The following is an 18,170-nucleotide window of genomic DNA, read 5'->3' as shown; positions in this document are numbered from 1 at the left end:
CGGATAATCGGTTCCCTACTGTATTATAATTCATTTAAAACTCAATCCAGTGTGGGGATAAGCTACTGACAGTGCCAACTGTTATCTATCCAAAGGTACCTCCAGATAGAATCAAGTTAACATGTCTTATATACAAGTAAATTGGAATTGAATAACTCTAGTGGTAGCTACGCTACACCAGATAATAAAACTTGCAAGAAAAGAAATAATTAAAATATTTATGAAAAAAAATCTAGGTACTTTGAATAAATATTTTTTCATGACTATGGTTAATGTTTTAAACCTCAATACATACCTTTCAACTACTATAAAATCTCTATAGTTTTAGAATACATTTCTCCTAGTAGTGTCAAAGGTAATGAGTTTAATAAATTAGAATTCCAAGAATTTTTCCCCATTTCATATAAATAATTTAAATTGATATATTAAAGCTCATATAAAGAAATAGTAGTGCTCTAAAGTTATGGTAAAAGTTTTATAAAAATTTTATTTGCTTTAAATTTTTTTTATTTAGTTCACTATCATTGATAAATATATTTCGTACAATATTTAAATGTTAAAGGATATGTCATTATAACAGAAAAATCAAATAATATAGATACTTTGCAAGTAAAAAAAAATCACATTTTACAACATTTCATTTAGGTTATGGATAATGTCTATAGTCATACTAAAACAAAATTTTTTAGGAAGGTGTAAATAAAGCGTACCGCCAGAAAACTTGTAAGCCGTTATTCCCCAAGTAACAGTTTTCACTGCGCATTACTAAAGTTTTGACTAAGCTTCTACATTCTGCAATGTTACAAATAGCTGCCTGAGAAGCAGGAACACCAAATTTCGTCTGAAATTAAAGAAAACTATTAGAAAATATATACATTTAAAGCAATGAAACATTTCACTAATATTAAAAAAATTATTAACAAGATAACAATTTTTTTAATAGTTAATAAATAATGATTTAATGAAATGTACAGAAGCATTAATATGTTTGTGAGACTACAGCACTTTTAACACCTTAATGATAGACTTTTTTTGCATACATGTTTCCTTATTTCGAAGAATGAATAAAAATATAAGTTTGCATTAGATGCATTATTTAAATCTATTGCAACATTTTTCAACAAACTAAGAAATTACTCTTATAGAAAGTATACTTTGCTTCATTTTATTTTAAGTTATACTTATGAACCTGAAACCTATGAGCTCTGTCAAGACATATATGGATGAGTACACATACAATTAATGTCAAGAAACAAAAATTAATAAAATATTCTTGAAGTTGATTATAAAATTATTATTGATGGTATAAAATGTTTTACACACAATGTATAAAATATTATATGTTAAAAATTAGGAAGAAAAAGATACTAAAAATATTTGAGCCTGCTTTTTAAATACTGTTGTTTCAAAATTCTAGCGTAGAAACGTTTGTTTGAATGCAGACTGAAAAATTATTGATTCTGCTGTTAATGTAAAAAATAATACTAAGACACAGAAATGGAGATTTTATACTTAAAATATATTCAAGGTTCCTATTCAGGTATAGAATTAAAATTCTCTAACTGGTTTTCGAGAAAATTTCAAGATTATATTATTGCTATACAAAACAATATTTCTTTAGAAATATTATATTTTTTTTATTCAAACTCACTTTTAAATAGCAAATATGTCTAATATTAATTTTTGTAAAATGTATTTTATTTCCCTAGAAGGGTTTGACACAAATATAAATAAAAATTATAGACAAAATCAATATTTTGCATGAAAACTAGAAACTGAAAAACTCAATGAAACATAATTTATTAATAGAGTAATATCAATCATACAGTCTGCCATCAAACTTCCTACTAATGATTAAAAACCAACATTTATTTATACAGAAAACTTAATTTTCAAGAACTTTTATTATTGATCTGGAATTATACTTCTATTTAAGAAAAAATTTTAATCCATAAATTGTCAAACAAAGTATTTTTTACAAACTAGCATTCTAATTTCAATGTTCTAGAAAAGATTCAACTATGCTACAGTAAAATTTTAACAAAAAAAAAATTATAAATAAAAATAATAGATATTAGACTTATTTATTTTGAAATCCATTGGCTACATATTGTTACTGTCAATTTTAAAATTGATTATTTATATTCAAGGTTTGTTACAAAATTTTTCTAGGCTTTGGCCATACATTGCATTCCCCGACTCTTTTCTCCCTAAATAAAATTCCCAGACATTTCCAGATCTTCCTTATCCAGTGAAAACCCTGATATTTTAAAAAATAAAAACACAAAAGAACATGCAAACATTTCTAATTACTTATTTATTAGAAAATGCTGTTGTAGTTAAATTACGTCGTACTACAGCTGCACAATGGGCTATTGGCGACGGACTGGGAAACATCCCTGAGGATGATCCGAAGACAAGCCATCACAATTTTAATCCTCTGCAGAGGGGATAGCACCCTCGCTTCAGTAGCCCGACAACCTGCACGCAAAGTTGAGCACTTTATGGTAGGACAGTTCTAACGAGGACCCATACCGCACACCCTCGGTCCCTACGCAGACTGATCCAAGTAGTCACCCATCCGCACACTGACCGCAGCCAATAATGCTTCGGAGTTTTAACGATAAGTCCACTGCGGGACTATTATAAAATGCAGATCTGATTTTACCTCATTAATTTTTTTGCGACAGAAAGAATCATAAAAACATAACACAAATCAGTACTCTAATTTCGATAAATTCAAAAATTCAACAATGTTACTACAGAATTTTAACAACAAAAAAAAATAAAAACAGATGTTGAACTTATTTGCTTTGAACCTTATTGGCTATTTAGTGCTATAGTCCAATTTGAAATAAGTTGTTTAGTTTCTAGGTTTGCTGAAAGATTTTTCTAGGTTCCAACCTAACTTTGTATTTTTCCATCTCTTATTTTTCTTTAAAAAAAATTCCAAGACAATTAAAAGGTTTTTCTTAGGTTATAAGATTTTTGATATTTTAAAGAATAAAAACATAAAATCATACGGAAGTAAAATTGGACCCTTGAATAGTAAACTGTTTAAGAACCCAGTCTACTATAAAACAGAAGTTCACTATATCCAAATTCTTCGAAAAATTATTTTTTAGCATATGACAGTAGCATTGTTGGAAATCGTGATTATGATAGTAAACTATTTATTTATAAATTAAATCCTTAAATATGTAATAAATTAAATATGTAATAAATTAAATATCTAAAAAAAAATATAAATAATTTTTATATTCTATGGAAGATGGATATTCAATTCGATGTTAACTAGAGTTTACCACTTTTCCTAACAATTATTAAAGAACCTAGTATTTTCTAATCCTCATTTTCTGCCGGAAAAAAATTCAGAACACTTAATTCAGAGAGGTAAGAAGAGGAACGTGCTGCTTAACTTGTTTCTTCTTCTTCTTTAGCATTACAGCCCATGACAGGCCAAGGCCATCCCAATAAGTTTTTGCCATCTTGATCTATTCCGTGTCATAGCCTTCCAGTTAGTTATTCCCATTATTAGTTATTCCCATTTCAAAACAAAAAGCACGCAAGAGTAAGATTTGACACAATGTAAAATAATGCAGTCACTTGCAATCATAATTCCTGCCCTGCAAATTTAAAGTCAGAGAAATAAAAAAGAAAAATGGGAATTAGATCACACTATAAACATAGCTGTCCACTATAAACATATAAAATAATGTTAAATGGGAGTTCACTACAACTGAGTGTCCACTATATTTCGGGTTCATCTCAGCAGGGTTCAACTGTATTAATTACACGAAAATGTAATTCTGATTTATTTTTCTTTAAAGTAACAGTAATGATAAAAATCTTAAAATGCGTAAACACGACTGCTTTCTCAAATCTTACTTATTCATCTGGTCGGTCTAATAGACCACCTGAATGGAAGTCTTTACCGGGAGGACTCCAGGAGCATAACTAAGTGGATTAACATGATATCCTGAGCTGCAGATACAAAAGATGTCACATTTGAAAGGGAAGAACTTGAAGAGGCAACTATGGGAGGGGCAGAGTGTGAGTCAGAAATAGCCAAGGTTTGATGTTTTAAAGGCTGGGCACTAAAATTCAGAAGAATATAATAAAATTAAAAATTTTCATACTTTCAAAAATTTCATGTATTAACTTCAAACATTCTTCAATGTTTTTATAATATTTTTAATTTATATAGATGTAACCTTAAACATGTAGTAAATGAGTTTAAAATCCTATAAAGAAAACGAAGGAAATAAAAATAAAATTTTTTCAAAGAAGTTTTTTCTATTTAGAATTAAAAATATTTGTGTTTTCTTTTAGTATTTAAAATTCTGTGACACAATATAGGGCAGGTATTTACTAAATATCTAATTCATCTGAGTTAGAATTATAAATCTAGAAAAAAGACCATTTTAATATAGCACAGCATATTTGTGCGTTGAAAATATGCAAAATACCCTAGAAGAGTTTTTAAGTAAAAACAGTATAGATATGTACTAACAGAGATAGTTTTACCATTCACAAAACTTGATGAGATAATGAGAGAGGAATAAAAGGAACAGTTTTTGAGAATCTTCAGTTTGAACTAACTAATAGTGACTATAAAAAAATAAAAAATATTTACCGACGGTTAAGGTAGTTGTAAGGTATGAAAATTCTTTAAGGGGATAATAATAAATGAAAATAGATATTCGTACACCACTTATTTTTTTAAATCTTACTAAATAAATTCAAAAATTTTTCCAGAATTTAAAGATTGATATGTATAAAATTCATTTCTAGAACGAAAAAAAAAAGCTTGGTGAGTAGGTGTTTAACATTGAAATTGCTCGTTATGTTTGCACTTTGTCTGTTGGCAATATAGATAGAAATTTATTTGCATTAAAAAATAAAATAAATAAAGTGGATGCCTCTTAATAAAATAAGTTTCATTCTTGTGTTTTAATTATAAATATGTGTGACAAGAATGATTTATAAAATGCATTTGCAGTTATCAGCACTGAACAGATACAAATTCTTTAAGACAATATTTATATAATATATATTAGACAATATATATTATATAGTCAATATTAAAATTAGTATTCTTTAAGACAATTAAAAATATCCTTCAAGTTTTTTTTCTATTCTAAATGATTAATACTAGTCAAAATATGTTAAAAACAGTGGATATTATTATTTTTTTCAAGGAGTTATTACATTTTCAAGTTTTACTGTGAATAAAAGCACTATAAGCAACTATATAAATTTAACAGAAAGTAAATGTATGCTTACGCTTTTTTCTGCAGAGCAGGCAGTTGCAGCTTTGCAGTAGTTTTAAAACTAAAACTTCAAGCATCCTCACTAACAACTTACGGCTATAAATAAAGCATAAATTTTTTCAAAATATAATAAACATCATAGATGACTTTTTACTGCTTCATACATGTTATACCAGAGCTACTGTTGCTACAAATATTATTCTTATGGAAATTACTAATTTGCAAAAGAAAAAAAAACTTGGAAAATTTCTACAATAGACTTAATAGTTAGCAAAGAACAATTTTCATTGCCAGAACAACAAAACTAGTTATAATACCATGAATTATAAACTAGTTATAATACCATGAAATAATCTGAACAGAAATTCACTTTAAGAATAGTTAAGGTGCAAAAATGGTTGAAATTCGTAGCTAGAAGAATAAAATGTGAAAAATACAATGCATTCAATGGCTGAAAGTATAAGGCTTTGATATGCTGCCAGATTCTCATGGTTATTGACATCATATTTTTATAGACATAAGAAGTGTAACAAAATAAATTTAACTACACAAGCAACTCTCATGATTTTAGTAAAATGCAACTATTATTCATAGAATAAAAATTCTTCACAATTTAAAAGCATTATTGCCTTGAATTACAATAAATTTAATTAGTGGCATAAAATGTATATTTTAATTAATAAGAAAAAAAGAACTTACATTGACATTTTCTTGATCAGATCTCATTCTAATGCATTTAATTAAATTCAGAATAAGCATACAAGACATTGTTTAAATTGTAGTTACTAAAGATTCATCATGAACATTTCTTGAGAACACATTTACAGCCTTAGCCAGAACCTTCAACTATAAATATTGTCTCATATGATGCACAAGATCAGCTAAAGTACTATAAGCAAAAGGCCTAAAAATGTACAAGATTCTAACATTAAAATAAGTAATACCACAGTCAGTAAAGGCAATTAAAGAGCTGTGAAACATAATACATTTAACAAGAAATTTTAATTTAGAATATATTTTCCAAGCCTCATAATGAAACAAAGAAAAACTCAAACAATTTTCAAAAAAAAAAAAAATCAAGATATTTTTTGGAACAGTATACAGGGTTAAAATAATTTTAAAAAATACAAAAGACAAAGTAAAAAGGTATATTTTGCTCTACTAAAACAAAGTTCACTAAATGTTACTAAATGTTGGTTGTGAAAAATTCACATAAAGTTAGAGTAGAATCAATTAATGCATAGGCAAAATTACTATGATACTTAGATAGTTAATACACTATTTTGCAAAAAGAAAGGAAAAAAATTACATTACAATACAAAAATTGTCATTATATAAACTTTTTCTCTTTTCAAGCAGTTTATTATTATTTTAAACAAAATTAGATAATTCAAAGAGCAACTAAAATCTAAGTGATATTATTAGCCCACAGATGACACAATAAAATATCTTTAATATATGTAGTTGATAGGCGGTCTCGGAGTTAGAACTACTAAATTTTGAAATTTTAATAGCATTATCAATTTTTATTAAAATAAAAAATAAAATAAAAAATTTGAAAATCAAAATCTTTTTATTCAACAAATCAAATCTTTTAAAGTTCAGGCTTGTAGAAAATAGGAGGATCAGAAAATACAAAAAAAAAATTGGGAATATTAGATCAAAAAATTAGAAACAAGAACAATTTTTTTTTCATCCAGTCAATCTGGAATATTAGGACAACTGTGAACTTTGTAGGTTTTTCAGCACAAGAAACAGATGATGTTTTTGTGTCTCACTGAATTATCTCATTCAGTTTAAAACAATTTGATAGGAAAATAAAAAAGTTTGTACAAAGAAAATTATTTCAGATAACTTGCAATACAACATTTGAAGCAGAGGCTTAGAAGATTATAAAATTAGATGCCAAGTAAACATAATAGAACACTTAATTAAAAATAACATATTTGACAAATTAGCATTTAGAGGATACTTTGAGAATTGCAATAAAACAATTCATTGAATATTGGCATGTTAAGTAAAGCAAAAACAGAATAAAAAAGTCACATAATCTTTTTAATTAAACTTTTTTGTAATTTTTTCATGCTGTTATATTGTAGATATTTTTAACATCTCTGTATATTATGATTTATCCACTTCAAACAGCAGTAAAATAGATAAAAATAAACTGATTATACCTTAATTTTATCTAAATTTTTAACAAAACACCTATATGTTAGAATTAGAAACTTAGGAACCCATATTAAAATTAATTATCTCCCTCTTGCTATTGAATTTCTAACTATATTATATAATCTAATAGATTTTGGTAACAAGGAAAATTGAATTTATCGATTTATATATTACAGGGTGTGTAGTCAAATCTTTCAACCAAAAATAAGCACCTTTTAAATACTTTTTAAGCACTCAAGAAATATTTTTAGCACTATATACATTAACAAAATGCACAATAATTTTCAAACAGTTGACATGATCATGATAAAATAACTAGTTTTAGACAAAGAACTCTTTTCTTGATTATATTAGCCACCATAAAAATATTGAGATATTTATCGATTCAATTTCAGAGGGTGGAAATTGAAGCCTTAAATTGAAAATATCTTGCAAAATGCAGCAGCGTTTGCACATGCGAGGGCAATAATCTCACCTGACCAAGCTCAGTAGACGCACCTGTGGAATCCAAAGTATTTTATCGAACATGTAAAACAATTGGCACTTTTAAAAGCTACGGATCGAATGTAAGCCAAAATGGATTGTGGTTGAATGAACTGTTAAAAACGTTAGAACAATGTGAAAACCACTTTTTTTGCATATTATGTGGCGAAAATCTACATGGTAAAGAAAAAATTCTCATTTCGAAAAGGGAAAATTAAGCACTTTTTAAAAACACCTCATGAAAAAAGAACCTTTAAGGGCTTTAAAAAAAAATAAGTACCTTTAAGTACTTTTTAAAAACGCTACGAACAATGTATTATTTGAATTTATTGATGTGACACGTTTGCCTAAAAGGCCTTCTGGTCAAATTTGAAATTATCATAATTACCATTTTAACCACAAATCTAAAAATAGCCAAAAAACTTGGACCTTTTTAATGCTTTGTAAAAGCCTTGGTAAAAGTTTTACAGAATTTTGTAGAGTGAAGGATAATCAGTGATTGAGCTGGTACCCCCTTTTCCAAATTTTTACAAAATTAGAATGACTTTCAGTCATAACATATTAGTTGCTATCAATACTTACTAGATTTTTGGATGGACACCAGAATCAAACACACAGCCCCCCGCTTTCAGAGATATCAACAACAACAAAAAGAAGATATTTACTTGTTAGTAAAAAATCTAAATTTGACATCAGGTATGATTTTTTTAAGTGATGCAATTTTTGTGAAACAGAAATGTTAATAAATAATCCTAAAAATTTCTTAGGCTTACATAAAGGAAGAAAAACTGAACATATTGTATTAATATAATATATTACTAGTTTCACAATTAAAATCATAAAAATTGGTTTTAAGATTCGAGAATCTTTCAATTTCAATATAATTTTCTTATTTTACTCTTCTGAATAGTTAGAGAATGGAATGGTGTAAAGAATGCAATTTAATGCCACAAGAATCAAAACTAACATCTTAATGACTCATAAGCTGTCCATCCTGTCCAAATTAAAATATTTTCATCAAAAAGCTCTGCAAGGGATGGCACAAATTTTGAAAATAGAAAACTGTTAACTTTACTTGAAAATATGGTTAAAATAAATTTAAAAAGAAAAAATTTTGTAATTCCCCTCCCCCTCATTTAAAATATAGATACTGCACTTGACATGGCAGAAACAAACCTGTTAATTGATATATGAGTTAAAAAGTGCTTCATAAAATAACTAGAGGAAATGAGTTTAGATTTTTGGAAAGAGCATACAGTTGTTTTTGTTGTTTTTGTTTTTTTTGCCTTTCAAAAAACTTACAAAAATTTTTAGTTTGAATTCAAGTTTTTCTCAAAATAAACTCTAGTTTTATATAAATTTTTATAACAATGAACCAAACATTTAAAAAAAAATTCCAGATAACAAATGGAATTCGTTAAATTAAGGCTAGCAATTTTTTCAAAAACTCTAAGAAGTAACTGTAACAACTGTATAATTTTAACAGTAAAACAGGATGATAAACAAGACTCAATATTCTAAAATAAATATCATTTGTCATCGTAAACTCTTTTAGAGAATGATTTTCTATAAAACAATAGTAAATTGGGTTGAAATTATGTTTAAAGTGAAACTTAAGAATTGGAGAAATCTGTGAGTTGGTAAGCTCAGCTCCAAGGAAATGAGATGCTCTAAATAGCAACTAGCAGTTCATGAAGACCCCTAATTTTCAAGAAAAATACACAGATAAAAAAAAATCTTATTGTTAGTGACAGTGTTGAAAAATCTTTGTTTCTAAATACTAGTGACTTTCAAAGCACCTTTGAGCCTTAGTCCATTTTTGAATTGTAAGCTGCAAATAATAAAATCATCATAAAATCAGTTTTCTCCGTTATTCAATAGAAAAGTGGGTAGTAAGGAAATTTTGGAATATTTATCCCAGAGGCTCAACCCTTGGAGGGCTAATAACATTCTTGAAAACGTTTAAAACTAATTAAATATTAAAGCTGGAATAAATTAATGTTAATAATGCATTCACCCCCTTTTTTGGTAAATATAGTAGATCTATAACTACTAATAATTAAATATTTGAATTCCAACTTCCACAAACCAAAATAAACTAAAAGCAAAAAGAAACAAAAAAGTTTTAAATTTTTTATTAATTATATAATACATATTTAATCTAGTATTCTTTATAAGATATTTAAGGTTTATTAACTTGACTCACTTAAAAAATGAATTTTTTTTCACTGTTCTAATTAGACATGTAAGACTTTTTTGGAGGAAAACTAAATTCACATTGTATAAATATATGAAGAAATAGTTATCAAGGTTGAAAAATTTGTAAGTCTTTTACATTATTGAACATATGTAATATCGTAAGAACTATACAAGGATATTTTTTCAAATGAAACATTTTTTATATTATATTTTTTAATTTAAACATTAATAGCAATTATGCCATTGAGTAAAATCTTTTTTCAATTGTTTGTTCATAGTTATGAAAAGTATTTTACTCCATCTTAGCAAATGAAAGATATATAATAACATAGTTTATTTTAAAATGAATAGTATTTAAATTATGAATTATTTTGGGCTGAGAAAGGCTGTTTTAAAATATAATTTTGCTATTCTTTTTTTAAAAAATCCTGCTATTACAAACACTTCTACAAATTTCCTTTTCTTAGAGTCATTAATTTTCAGATATAATTAGTAAGATATGCAGAATTCTGAAAAATGGCACAAGAAAGTAAAGAATTTCTCAAAAATAAGGAGAACTTGTACACACAAAGAGTTAGTCATTTATTAAAATTTCTGTACTGAGAATCTAAAATGAGTTAACTCCTTGTGATCATAGAAATTTATATCTTAAACTTAATATTAATAAGCTTATAAACTTTATTTATAAATTGATTCATTGCAGAACTATTATCTGCATCTCTTTTCTCTATTCTTTTCTTCTTTGATTCCCTCATTTTATCAAGAATAATTCATATAAGCATTTATCATTGTAATGGAAGTCTATAATAATACATTTTTAAACTTTTAAACACAAAATAACTAATTAATCAAACAAGAGAAAAATCTAAAATCTCTTATAAGATACATTAAATGACATCCACTCAAGTCAATATTCTTTTCCCCATGAAAATGCGAGTTTAAAAACCTACAGAAACACATTCCACTCAATGTAATGCAAAAATTTACAAAAATTGATTATTAATAAACTAGTTTTCAATGAATCTGCACACGTGTGAAATATATTAATGCAAAAGCAAATTCATTGAAAAAGATATATCATATCAAAAACACATTCTTACTTCAAAGCTGCATGGTGGCCTGAAGGTCTTATGAAATTCTATGATTGAATCTTAAAACTACTAATATGTTTTCCTCATTTTCCACCTAAAATATGAATATTTGAATAAAAATAAAACATCAATAAAATCAGTATAGGAGAAGTCATAAAATTCCAACAATAAATATATAGAGGAAATATATGTTGAGAAAAATATCTGCATAATTTCATTTAAGTTTTTATGGAAGCAACAAAATTCTAAGTTTATAAATAGCAACATTTTATTAGTTAGAGATATTAATCTGTTCAGATGTAAACATCAATCTAATGTAGTTAAGTAATTTCTGAAAAAATAAAAAATTAATCAAGTATTTAAAATTAAAAATTCGGTTTTCAGATGAAGCGCAGTAAGTCAAATTTTATTTTCACTTTAAATTCTGTAACAAAAAGCGCCACTCTTTTGCCACAATATGAAGAAAATACAAACTCTTAATCTTTTATTTATTATTATAAAATGTAGAGAAGCAAATAAAAATGCTAGAGAAGAAAATTTTCAGTTTTCAAAAAATATTTTCAGCCATTCAAAACTTTTACCAAATAAACTTTACTTTGCATAATTTTTGTAATAGTATTACCTCGGAGAGATAAATTTAATTTTAATTAGAATATTATTTATAATTACGGGCTTACAAATCCTGGGCACATGGTTGCCTAAAGACTTACAGCCCAATATTTCAGTAAAATTTAACACTTTTTTTTAATCAAACAGCATGGCTCATAAAAATGAAATCCTAGAAGTTTAAACTTTTCTAGATCCATGCTCTTGATTTTTATGTATTTCAATTATACTCAACAAATAACAATGCATGCAGAACAAAAACATACTGTAAGTTCTTATTCTGCCTATAATGTTAGGGAAATTAAATTGATCAATAATTGTTACTATTTGAAAATATACATATCTGCTGGTTGATTTACACACAACTTATTAAATAAAGTTTTTTTTTTTTTAAATAATATATATTGTATATATAATTGAGTCACTTATTAAGAAGATAGTTGTTACTTCCTTCCAATGATTTGAACATTAAAGACAAGATTGGTTTGCTATGAGGTAGCAAATGATTATTTGTAGGGAGCCTGTGAATTATTTCTAAAATTGTCTTACGAAGTTGCCGAAAAAAATAATACAGTTCAGTGGAAATATTTTTTAAGGAAATCGTAATAAAAAAGCAAATGAAACTATATAATTAAATAATTTTAAACAAATATTTTCAAAACCACAACAAGAATCATATTAGTTACTAGGGTTGAGCAACAAAACATTCATTCTTAACCATTATGATAACAATATTTGATTTACATTGAGTAAATTTGAATACATATTGAGTATATGATAATTTTCAATAATGATAAATATCAAAAACACAATTATCAATTACAGTTCTTGAACATCAAAAAATTGCACTCCTTATTGAAAATGATAAATATAGAATGCGATAAATTTAGGAGTATTATTGACATTTATAATTATAGATTATATTGAATTATACTGAATTTTATATTTTGTTTGGTTAACAAAAACTTGACCCAAGTCAATATTTAAATTTTAAAAATATTGTAATACACCGTGAAATATGTATGTTTTGTGACAATATATCATAATATTAAAATTCTAATTAGGTTCGATTAGTTACCATTTAAAAAAATTGTCAATAAAATATTAGACAACAGACAGATTTTTATGCTTAAAATATTATATAACAAGAAGTAGAGTTCCCAAATTTAATTTTGAAATTATATGATGAAAATATGAAATATCCTATTTGCTAGTAAATTTAAAAACATTTAATAAATCTCTAAAAACTTGAACAGACAAAAAACTGCAAATATATTTAAATAAAAAAAAAGGTTATACACATTATTATTAAATAAAATGCCCAAGCTGAAGACATTAAACAAGCTTTGTAGCAGGGCAAAGAACAAATCAAGACAGCAATTTAAAAATAAAAAAACAGGACAAAATTTAGAACAGATTTGGAACAGCATAGCATTTTTTGGAACAGTTAGTTAAAAAGTACAATTTACTCTACTTAATAGTAACAAAATAAAATTTCACAGCAAAAAATTACTTGTTCATAGCAAAAAGTTTTAACAGTTTCCAGAATAATTTTATTAACACGGAACAACAAATAATAGTTCCCAATCAAAACATGGAAAAATTTGATGAGGCTGTTGCATTAAAAAAATGAACAGTATCAATTCGTCAATATTTTACTCATACCAATATATAATTCAAATGTGTAATTGAGTTGAAGATTTCTTTAATCTCTTTAAAGTAGGGTTTCAATGATCTCAAAACAAAAATGCAATGAATATGCCGCTTAACATTTATGTAGAACACTAATTTTAGTAAGCAATCCCCTAATTTATCATTTAAAAGTTTTATAACTGCTTAATGACTGAAATCACATGAAAGAAAACAATCAATTTTTGTGCAACTGGGAAATCTTACAAGATTTTTTATTGTTTTTGGTGAAAATAATAAGTAAGCATATCACCCTTGAAATCGACATCATAAAAATTTGATGTAGCGAAATTGCTTATCAATTTTCCTTTCCATTGAATGACTTAATTCTCAAAGAGGTTGAAACAATGATTCCTCTGGGTAAGACTCTAAACCATGTAAATAATCAATAGACAGTCCCTATATTGGAACTATCAAATATTGCAATTATGACAAGCATTTAAAAAAGAAAGAAAAAGGATATTGAATCAAAATTTTTCAATTCTTTAAATCTAATTTCTCAAAAATCTGCATTTTCATTACTGGAAAATCGAATATTCAATACACACAAAAAATTCAGGACAAATACGGATAAAATACTTTATATCAGGATCATCAGGACAATTACTAACCCTGATTTAATCTAATTTTTAAAAACAGCAGTCCTGGGTTCCTGTAATTCGGTAGTCAAAATGGAATTGAATGCTGGGCTTAACGGCACAATGACTTTAATTGTGGCATACATAATCTGCGAAATTATGAAAAATGAACTGTCATTTCTGAAACTGAAAAAATAAATTTCGAATTCCCCATACAATGACAATCTGAATATAGCATTTTACTATATTAAATTTATACCTTACTTCAAGCTCTCCACTCAATTCTGGCAAAGCTTTCAATTTACTTTCATCCTCTATAAAAGAAAAGAAAAGAGAAAATTAAAGTTATGCAATATAAAAATCAATAGGAAAAGTGAATTAATGACAGATAAATAAACAAAAAATAAAATAAGCTATAATTACAGGTTACTACAATAAATGCATAAAATATATTTGATCAAGGTTTTGCTTTAAAAAGAAATGTGGATTTGATTAAATTAAAAATGAGAAGTAAGAATATTTAAGTATGATTTTTGATCAGGTGCAGATAAATACAATGATTTATTTATAGGTATATAGTTATCTTTAAGTAAGTATGATTTAAGTAGATAAGTAAGATTTATTTATAAGTATATTACTTTGGTTATTTTATTTTTTGTGAATATCAATGTATGAGAATTGTAAACATTACCAACAAAGTAACATGAGCCATAAGTATATAGTTATTCATTAGGTACATCCTTAGTACAAAATATAATATCTATGTAATCTCAAATACAGTAGAGAACCGATTATCCGGAACGATCGGGACTATCGCTATTCCGGATAACTGATTTTTCCGGTTTTCTGAATCGCTACAAAAAGCCGTTTTTTTAGTGTTAAACCCAATTAAAAAAAATAATATTTGGAAATAATCTTAAAAATAAGAAAAAAAGATGAAGTAATACACTAATGATTATTTCTGGAATGATGATAAGGTAAACATCTTTCAAAAAAGAAAGAAAAATCCTAAAATCTTATGAGGAAAAAAAATTTTTTTTTAAAAATTGCGGGAAAATTTATCAAATTTCGTTCCGGTTTCTTGGTTTTCCGGTTTTCTGATTTCCGGATAACGGGTTCTGTACTGTACTAAATTGCTATGAGAAATTTTCAAGTGCAAATAAATTCTGATTTTTCAATTCCCAATGACTAATTATTAAACTTACTTGCAACAGGATCTATGAGCATTGATACATATGAGCACTAAGTATTCATAACACCAACAGGATCATTAATGGGTGCTGATACACTCATTACTGGTATCCTTGCCATGCTCAACGACTCCGGAAAAAGCTATTCAATGATAAAACTCACCTCCAATTTTAACAATTCTATAAAAAAAATTTAAATATTTTTAAGAATTTGCATAAATTGTAAGGACTGCAATTATTCATAGGCAAAATTAGTAAACATGCATTAGAAATTTTAAAAAAACAGAGATTATTCTGTTTTATAAGAACAAGAAATGTTATATTAGAGTTTTCACTTAACGCCACTTAAAGCTTCAGTCTCTAGCTGAGTTATATTCCATAAAATAATATAAATACAGTTGACGCTCAATATAATGAATCCTCCTGTCCAAACAAAAGCGAATGAGATAACATGAGTTTGCTTTATCGTGTTAATATGTAGTGCACATATTTACTTAGATTTTATACTAGATACCTTTTTAAAATAGTAGAGTTTCAGTTATTTTGAGATTTATAATCCAAAATCAAAACAATATATAACTACAAACTCATATTGCTTTAGAAACTGTGGATTTAATTTTTGCCTCTTACATGCTTGCACTTTCAGATCTGGTCAATATTTATTAGGTCTTTAGTACATATTCTCACAAACACATAATAACAACTAAGACAAGCACATGCATACATTTTTAGTAACTATTCGCTTGCGCCCAGTGAAGCGAAAAGTACTTGAATACCCTTGATTAGTTTACCCTCACAGAAGGTTTAACAATTTTGTAATATTTTCACACAAATTAACTAAGAATGCAGAATTTTATTTACAATTATTAGTTAAGTTTCTATACAGTAATAATGAGGGGAATATTTCTGTATCCTGATCTGTCATGCCAACTATAAGGTAACAAAATTATTTTAAATTTGCAAACTAAAATAAATAAATAAAACAAGTAGAAATTTGTCTGAGGATGGCTATGAGTAATATCCTTTCAGTAGGCCCCCTTTTATGTTATTTTTTTTAGTTTCTCAAGGGCCACTGCATGAAAGCTGCCAAAACTTGGCATTTATTCAGCTATAGATCATGATACAGAAATCTTCCCATAATGAGCTACTTGATACAACAAGGTAAAATAAACTTACTGCAATAAGTGATTAAGGTAATAAAAGTTTAATAGGGTTGCAAAAACTATGGTTAACCAATTTTAAAAAGGGAGAAAAAAAGGAATTAAAAAGATTATAGAAAAATGGTCTTTACAGCAATTTACACTCATTGAACTTGTATAATTATAAAGATAAAGCAACAGCATTTATACCGGCACTAGGTTTGACAAATTTCACGGCCCAAATGTAAAAAATTTTACACAAAATTTTCTTCGAAATGTATTAGTATCCCTTAGTTGCATTTACATGTGCAATGCAAAATTGCTGAGCTTTTATATAAATAATTCCTATGTTGAAAGATTAAGAACACGTTATTGCACTTATTACTATAAGAAATAAAAAAAAAAGAACTCACACCATTCTTAATTGACATTGACTAATGCTGATGCACATACTGGAATATTTCAAACTATTTTCATTAAATAATTAAGGGTATGCTTAGTTAAATGTTCATCACAGCCTTTTGTTTGTTTACGAACTGATTTCATAATTATGTAAAGGATCCGGTTGCCTATTTCTGTACACGTTACTTAAGCTAAATAAGCTGTAGCTTGGGGCCCCGAGATCCTACATTCCCCCCTCTTTTATTAAAGTTTTATTCGTGGCTAGAGCCCTCAGAAGCCAAAAAAACATTTTTTTTCCCTTTTTTACAATGTCGGACATAATAAACATAAATAAATGACTGAATAAAACCAAGGCTAAACTCGATCTGCCGCTGACGCTTGCCGCAGCGCCAGCGTGTGACGGCAGATCGAGTTTAGCCTTGATAAAACAAAAAACTTCGCTGTCATTATTAGGGAATATATCATCTTTCAAGCAATTTGAGTATTAATAAATTACTAGGGGGCTCCGCCCCCTGCTCGCTACGCTCGCCAACCCCCAGAACTGCTTCGCAGTTCCATTGCATATTGCTTCGCAATCTTATAAAAACATTTTAACACATTTAAATTTTAGAATAAAAATGCCAGATATTGAAATCAATTACTTAATGAAATTTATACACTTCTGTGCCCCCTTCACAATTTGATTATCTTTTCTTCATGTAGCTGAGAAATTTGGAGCTGTAGCAGAGAATATATCTCAATAAGAAATGCTTTCCCGTTTAGAATTCCGCCATTCATTTCTCTGACGTCTGCCAGAGATATTTCGACGCCTGATAGCAGGCATTTTATTTAGGCAGCAGGCACTAAATAAATAAAAATAGAACTAAATAACTAAGATAGCGTTTTAAATCTCAAATCAAAATAATTGTTTGTAGAAAGTTTGTTTTGGTTTGAATATTCGCACGTTTGTTTTGGTTTGAATATTCGCACGATGCCATTGCCATTCTATTGTAACGAAACAAAAAATTTATCATGAAACTTGTTGTTGTTGTTGTTAATTTACGTCGCACTAGAGCTGCACAATGGGCTATTGGCGACGTATCATGAAACTAAAAATTTATCAAAGGAACTAAAGATATTGAATTCTTTTTTTAAGAAATTCAGTTCCGTTTTTTTTATCCACTCTTATTTTTGTTTATCAATCTATTAATTCAGAAATGCTTTAAATCAAACAATGCTTACGGAAACAATGCTTATGCGAACCACCCGAAAAATGATTTGCTGAATTCTCATTGGTTGAAACTAAATTATTAATTTTATTAATTAATTAAAGGAAATTTTCATAATTTAAGACCTTATTACACATCTA

The 18,170-nt window shown here is 27.1% G+C and overlaps 1 protein-coding gene across 6 annotated transcripts in view; it reads right to left on the bottom strand.

The window, feature by feature from the left end:
• LOC147803277 (transformation/transcription domain-associated protein-like) overlaps nucleotides 1-17,789 on the bottom strand; it is a 36,938-nt gene extending 19,149 nt beyond the window's left edge. Inside the window, exons 1-8 of one of the 6 annotated variants that reach the window (XR_015428992.1) lie at nucleotides 17,464-17,779; nucleotides 15,297-15,461; nucleotides 14,356-14,405; nucleotides 11,228-11,312; nucleotides 5,973-6,177; nucleotides 5,287-5,369; nucleotides 3,889-4,097; nucleotides 711-841 (exon numbers count right to left, since the gene is read on the bottom strand). The gene's annotated coding sequence lies outside the window, so the exon portion shown is untranslated. Of the gene's footprint in view, nucleotides 1-710; nucleotides 842-3,888; nucleotides 4,098-5,286; nucleotides 5,370-5,972; nucleotides 6,178-11,227; nucleotides 11,313-14,350; nucleotides 14,406-15,296; nucleotides 15,462-16,833; nucleotides 17,188-17,463 lie in introns of those variants that run through there. The other 5 variants (XR_015428991.1, XM_087150727.1, XM_087150726.1 and 2 more) reach the window with 5 other exon arrangements.
• Between the last annotated feature and the right edge of the window lie 381 nt (nucleotides 17,790-18,170).

The sequence above is a fragment of the Parasteatoda tepidariorum genome, chromosome 9 (genome assembly GCF_982258835.1).
Source record: "Parasteatoda tepidariorum strain Cologne lab strain chromosome 9, Ptep-v5.0, whole genome shotgun sequence".
Taxonomy (NCBI): domain Eukaryota; kingdom Metazoa; phylum Arthropoda; class Arachnida; order Araneae; family Theridiidae; genus Parasteatoda; species Parasteatoda tepidariorum.
This window is presented reverse-complemented; position numbering and strand designations above follow the sequence as displayed.